We start from the raw sequence: 6,759 nt of genomic DNA on the forward strand, positions 1-6,759 counted from the left end.
TTGCAAAAGCACTCTTGTTTGCCTGTCAGCCTCGGGACATTGTTAGATAAAGTGGAACCTGAAACCAAACCAACTTGGGTGAAAATTTGGTTTTCAAAAACCTAAATCCAACTAACAATTTTTTGCAAAACCAAAACCTGGTTGTCTTGGTCCATGTCAACTCTATTCAGGAGGGAAAGACTTCCAAGTGTGCTATTTCTAACTTGCAGCTTCGCTCACAGCATGGCTTTGAATAATACCATATTCTAAATGTTAATTTATTATGTTAAAGGTAGACGTAAGGCAAGTGTAATATTGTAATCTTCACTTAATTCACAACAATGTTGCCTGAATTAGACGGTGGTTTCCTTAAAGCAGGATCCATATTTTATAGGTTTGTACAACACCAAATACATAGTCAGCACTGTACAAATAGTATGATTTCCTCTGTACTATACATTATACCTCTGTTTTCTGAAGTGCTTAATAAAAGCTACAAAAAAATTATACTGAAACAGCTCGAGAGATAATTTGAACTTGTTGAGTGATGCTATACCTATGTCATTTATCATAATAGTAGAAATAATACTTAGTGCTCTAGAGCACATTAGCACTTAATTTTTTCCCAAAGTGTTGTACAAACATTTATTAATGGTTTCATTAGTTTATTGATTATAATTATTATGGTCTGACTTGAATGAGCAATATATGCACAACACTTTCCCCTCTTTTTAATGTATAATTCCCATTTCTGAAGAGCAAATACTCCCACAAATTGCCTTTCAGGAAAATAACAGCACTCATTAGGTTTTAAGATGCACTTGGCCTTTGGCTGTCTACCTTATCACATCATTTAAGATGCACTGCCTTTCCTTAATTATAACATGGCTTTAGATGCCAAGGGCCAGCTCCACTGCTCACACTAAGGATATGTCTATGCAGTAATCAGGAGCCGCGAATACTGCACATGTAGGCACACCCAAGCTAACTTCTATCGACCTAGGTCGATAAAAATAGCAGTGTAGCTATGGTAATATGCAGCAGTCTGGGTAGCCACCTAAGTACAGTCCTGCCTAAGACCCAAGGGTATACTCAGTCAGCTAGTCCATGCTGCCATGGCTATCCTGCTATTTTTAGGGAGCTAGCTGAATCAAAGCTAGCTTGGGTATGCCTACAGATACTGTCCCGATTGCAGTGTAGACATACTCTCAGTCACAATAGGGCTGATCTAGCAGGGAGGAGGTCTGACTGAATAGCAGTTCATTAAGTGAGCACTCTCCAGTCTGTGCACTGAATCAGGCAGGGGTCCTATGGAAAAATAGTGTATGATTGTGTAATTAAAGACTGTATCATAATCAGGGAGCTGAATTAAGGTTGTATAAGCAAACTTGATTCTGATATCTCCTAGCTTTTAAGTACTTTTAATATATGGAGATATACCTCTCTCATAGAACTGGAAGGGACCCCAAAAGGTCATTGAGCCCAGCCCCCTGCTTTCACTAGCAGGATCAAGCACTGATTTTTGCCACAGATCCCTAAGTGGCCCCCTCAAGGATTAAACTCAACCCTGGGTTTAGCAGGCCAATGCTCAAACTGGTGAGCTATCCCTCCCCCTACTTGACTTTACCATCTTGATAATCTTTTTTTTTTTTAATTTTAATGCACATAAGTTCCTAGGCTTTTTAAAAATACATATTGAAAAAACTAAAGTTTCATCACATGGCATTATATTAATATCCACTTGGGTCATCAGCAGGATTGGAACTTCTAGGAGCCCCACGCAGACCTCTGCCACCTGAGCTCCTGGACTACTGGGTTATCTTCACTATTTAGACCATCTCTAGAGGAGGATGAAAGAAACACTTTGTCAATGGGTTTCAGAGATATTTGTTGACATCAGAGGAATGAGACTCAAAAATCTTAGATTTCATTCCAGATTCTGGAGAGGAGCATGCTCTAGTGGGCACAAACTCTTCTGCACAAGCTTGACTCCTCCTCATCCCCTCCAACCACTGTATGTCCTAGTCCTGTCTCTTCCTCACTCCAGGCTCCTCATCCTAATCCCATGCTCCTCAACTAGCCTGTCCAGTCACTACTCCTTTAGGTGTCCCACCCCAGTCTCAATCGCCTTGCCCAGGAAGTCCTAATTACACCCTTCTGAACTTCCAGTTTCAGCCTTCTTCCACCCCACACTCAGTCCTAGTCCTCTTGCCCAGCCAGTCCAATCTCTCCCCTCATATTTGTAAAGCATTTAATGAGAGACCCTGATCCTGAGTGAGAGGGTGCTACTGTAATACAAATAATAATACAACAATAATAACAGTAAATGATTATATGTGCTTTACACAGTTGTTTAACAGTTACTTTAGTCTTGCAAGTGACATGGTCATGGGCAGAGTTTTACTGAGTGCTGGAGTGGACCAGTCACTCAGGGTGGGCAAAGATGACTCCTTGAAACTGTTCTCACTCCTTGTGCACCCAGTTTCCATCTCTAGCTTTAATTTTCTATTGCAAAACTTACTTTGTGAGCTTGCTTGGATTTTGTATGTTAGTTTTTTTCCAACAGAAAGCAAAACTAGCTTAAAAGGCTCTCTCACCTAGAAACATCTGTTGAAATTAGCAATTTCAAAAGTACACGGATATAATTTACATTTATACCCACTTTAAGACCCCTATACTCTGCCTGAGGAGTTTAGAGGTACCTTAGTATAAATGATAATCAAGTTTTAGGACTCTGACATACAATAGAATAAAGCCAGAAAGAACAGAATTAAAAAATGGCAGCAAAAATGGTGTCCTGCTGCTTTCTTATTTTTACGCTGGAAGCTCTTTTTTTCCCCTAGTGGAAAAGATGTTTCATAAAATAGCAAGAAAAAAATGTTTTTGAAAAGATTTTTTTTTAACAAAAATTGAATTTAAAACTGAGAAGCTATATTGTAACAGTATTAAGACACTCTTGGGCATGTTTTAATGGTCCATTAATACACGCCTCGGGTGGTTGAATGCATGAAGCTGCACATCCACGACATGTATTAATGAACCACTAAAACATGCCTTGTCATGTGCTAATGCTATACTACAAAGCCTGTAAAGACTCAGAAGTAAGTTTAAAAAACCTGCAGAATGTCATTGTTCTTTGGAAAAAATGTTATGAGAATTGCCCTGTGCATGTGGCAATTGGGTTGTTCTTGTATGCAGTGGATTACTCCACAATATTCAAGCAATAAGCTCTGTGATATCAATGGAAGGAGAACTATTATTAATTATTAAATTGCACCCCAAAGTGTGGTAGGCCTTTTATAGACATGCAAGATGACAAGTCCCTGCCCTAAAGGACTTATTATATAAGTAAACATGATACAGATGGTGAAATGGTTTATATGAAGGAATACGCTACTTTTGCCTACGTTTACTTCTTTATAGCCCTGGTCTATTTTCTCTCTCTCTCTATTTTCTCTAATATAACCCTTTCATAAAACATGCTTTAATTTCTGATTTCATGGTTCTTGATTATCTCAGACAAGACACTGGGCATCCTAATGAAAAAAAGCTTTAGATTTTTTAACTCAAAAAGATGTTCCATGAAGTCCATTAATAGACATAGGGTATGTCTATACTGCAATAAAAGACCCACGGCATGGATGCAGCTGGACCAGGTCAGCTGACTTGGGCTTGTGGGGTTTGGGCAGCCTGGTTATAAAATTGCAGTAGACAGTTGGGCTTGTACTGGAGCTCTGAGACCCCATGAGCGGGGAGGACTCTGACTTGGTGTTGCAAGTATTTTATCGCAGTCTAGACATATCAATAGAGAGCACAATTCAGCAAAGCATTTAAATCCATTCCTGTTCAACAAAATCCTTTACTTTAAATGTGCTTAAGACCCATTGAAATCAAGTGGAACTTAAACACATAAGCACATGCTGAATAGGAATGTATTGCTGAATCAAGATTATGAAACTGCCTTTATAGATGGCACTGAATCATGCTAGCCTTAAATTGTAAGGGGGAATTTTAAAAGAAAAGGAAGTTGAATGCTATTATATTAAAGGATGTAAATAGATTGTGCTAAGGTTCTTCACAATGTTTATATTGAAATTCTGAATAAAATCCCTAAAGCTTTTGAAACAAAAAGTTTAACTATTTGAAAGGGACTACTTAATAGTCAAGATTTCTGAACCAATAAGAAAGCTGTTAGTACACTTTTTTGTTATTGCTTATTTGCTCTGCATTATACTAATTAGGACCAAATATTTCAGAATAATCATTACTTGTAACTTTATTCATAAGATTGTGAAACAAACACATCCTGTAAGTGAAAATAAAAACTAGAGATAAATTCAGCTAATATATAAAAAGGAACAACTACTCCACATAATATAAGAGCATGAAGATAGCCTAACACTTGTACTGTGTAATATGAATCTGATTCTACGAACTAAGTAATTAGCAGCAGAGCATATCACCTCATAGTCCGCAACACTAAAAGGTTTTACAATTACTATAAGGCAACCAATTGTTTCAACACCCGTTGTGACATTATAAAACAAATTAGGTAAACCATATTTTGTAACTATTGTATTCCTGAAAATAAAAATCCAAGGGCTCTGGCCCCTCTACACGATTATGCAAACTACATTCACTTAAGTCTTTTGTTTCCATTGAGAGATTCCTGAAAGTAACAGTATTCACTGGACCCCTAAGATACTGTCCCCTGTACTGTGACAGGGTTAACTAGTACCTGTGACTCTGACTTAGGTTAGATGAGTGGAGTCAGAAAATAAAGTTGAATCTCTTTTCAGCATTCAGAGGGATAGCCCTGTTGGTCTGTATCAGCAAAAACAACAAGGAGTCCTTGTGGCACCTTAGAGACTAAAATTTATTTGGGCATAAGCTTTCGTGGGGTATAACTCACTTCATCAAATGAAGTGGGTTATACTCCTCTTCTCAGCATGTGTCACACCATTACCAAGCTCAATATATGGATCCCCTGTTTGTAGAATCAGGATTAGCTTAGGGCCAGCCCTAACATACAATTCATCATAGTGGTTTTTCTCAGGTTCATATCAATAGTACTTGATAGAACACTTGAGGACAAGAGTACTTGAATACAAGAGGATGAAGTCTATAGTAGAACTTGGAATCCAAAGCTATATAAGCAGTAAATATTCAGGAAAGCAACAAGGAATACATGTTCATCTCTCTCAGAATGACTCGTAACACTTAACCAAAGTGTAGCAACTGCAGCTAACAAGCTAACTATTGAGAGAGGAGAATAAAGAATGGAGGAATAAAATAGGGGTCTTTCTTAGAACGAGAAACTACTTTTTTCCTCAGATATGTGTGAGAATTAACAAGATTGTCCCCTTCTGGTATGAGAACCTCCTCAGAGGAACTAGACCTTCATTTTAGGATGGATGCTCCTGCAGTGCACAGCAACAGAGAAGGATGACTGGAAGAGGCCAGTGCTTGCTGCAGTAGATTATATGTTAGAAATGGTCAAAATAAAATAAAGGGGCAGGGCCCACAGGGGCAAAACAAGTGAATATAGTAAATGCTGGCATAGAGGGACTTTTTAAGGAAGAAAATTGTGGAGGTAAACTTCCAGAGTTTCTTCTGGAGTTGCTCCAGTGCAGCACTGTACATTTAACTGAGGAGTAGCAGAAAGGGTTAAGATATTTTCTGATTAGGAATCAGGAGCTGTTCTTCTGATCCATCCAGACATAAGTTATACTGCCCTGGCACAGACAAGAATTACATGTTTTGCCACTTGTTTTTTTGTTTTTGTTTTTCTACTTGCTGTTTGTCTACAAGTGAACAGTCAACAAGTGAACAAGCATCCATTCTGACTTCAGATCTATAAGAATTTTAGCAGCTAAAATTCCCTGAAACCCTCGGTCTCAAAGCAGGTCTCAACCACTCCCCGTTTTCCCGTCAATAAAGTTACCAAATATGTGATTGCTACTGAAGTTTTAGCTGCTGGGGATAGACAAGTTGCTCGCTGCAAATCAGTCACCTACAAAACATTTTTTCCCACCTGTGTCACAGCTTTAAAGGGAATTTCCACAGACTAAATTTGCAGGACACCAGACTTGGTGTTAATCACGTGGTTATTAGCCATAATGAAATCCAGGCCAATTATAAACTCATCCACTCTCTGCTATCCAGTTCTCTTGCTCCAGTTCGAGAGGTCCAGTTTCTCAGCCCAGTTTTCTCCATTTTGGATGGATGCCCATTCCTCAGTCATTTCTTCATTACAGACCAATTAAGCTGTTCGAGTCTGGATTTTTTTAACCCTCTAGCATTTTTAGTGTACCTACTCTAATAATTGTTACATTTGAGTCAGTGTCCACAATTTCTATGCATTTCACAGTCCTTATTACGCATTCAGTGGCTATGCTCCCATTATTGCTGTTCAGCTGCCCAGATCTAAACAAAAACTGTGGGATTACTCTCCAAACCCCCAAGTTTTGACTTTTCAGCTCTATGACAGCCTGTTTCCCAAACTCAGATGTTCTGTCCTGTCTTCCCTGGACTTTGACACACTTTTTGATGGCCAATCTTTTCACAGCGCTAGCATATAACAGACCTGATTCCTTTATTTTTATTTATTTATTTTTACATTATTGTCACTCTCTTTTGCTGTGCTAACTGAATTTAACATTTTTTCTAAACATTCGAAGTGTCATGGACCAGATTAGAATCCCCTTTTCCATCATGCATTTTAGACATAGATCTGTGCTTATCAGGCTTATGGCAGACAGCTTCCACCTTCCTCACTAG

This window comes from Gopherus flavomarginatus, chromosome 4, assembly GCF_025201925.1.
Source record: "Gopherus flavomarginatus isolate rGopFla2 chromosome 4, rGopFla2.mat.asm, whole genome shotgun sequence".
Taxonomy (NCBI): domain Eukaryota; kingdom Metazoa; phylum Chordata; order Testudines; family Testudinidae; genus Gopherus; species Gopherus flavomarginatus.